The following is a 592-nucleotide window of genomic DNA, read 5'->3' as shown; positions in this document are numbered from 1 at the left end:
CTCGTGCTGCACAGCCCATCCATGGGCTGTCCAGAGAAGGGCATGAATGATGGGGTGGCAACGTCTGGTGAGGTTACTGTGCTCTTCATGCGACCATGAAGAAACACGGAACATTACAGCACCAGGTAACAGCAGGCAAATTTAACATAGATAGGGTAAAATGCTACATAAGGGAAAAAGCCCTCCCTGCTCCACTGGCCGTAACAGGCCCCAACAGGCTGCTCACAGACAGTCCCTTGAAAATACTAGTTCAGTAGCGGTGCCGAACCTGAACAGAAAATTTAGAAGTTAATTGGTGAAAAAAAAAATAATAATCAGAGGATAAAGTATCACACTGCCACCCATCGCAGCATGCCCAGGCTCCGAGTAACAATTCACCTTGTTAAGAAGTGTACATGCTCTGGGACTGGAGGAGTTACCGAGGGGGCAAACGGGACAGTAGGAGTTCGCACCACCCTCTCTGAGAGGGGCAGGGGGCTACGTGGGGCAGCCCCCTGCCCGAAAAACACGGTTGCGGTGTCGGGAACCCCCGACCGCCCCCGGGGAGCCGGGTCCCCGCCGGCGTCTCCCCTCAGCCCCACAAGATGGCGCC

Source organism: Buteo buteo, chromosome 25, assembly GCF_964188355.1.
Source record: "Buteo buteo chromosome 25, bButBut1.hap1.1, whole genome shotgun sequence".
NCBI classification, from domain to species: Eukaryota; Metazoa; Chordata; class Aves; order Accipitriformes; family Accipitridae; genus Buteo; species Buteo buteo.
This window is presented reverse-complemented; position numbering follows the sequence as displayed.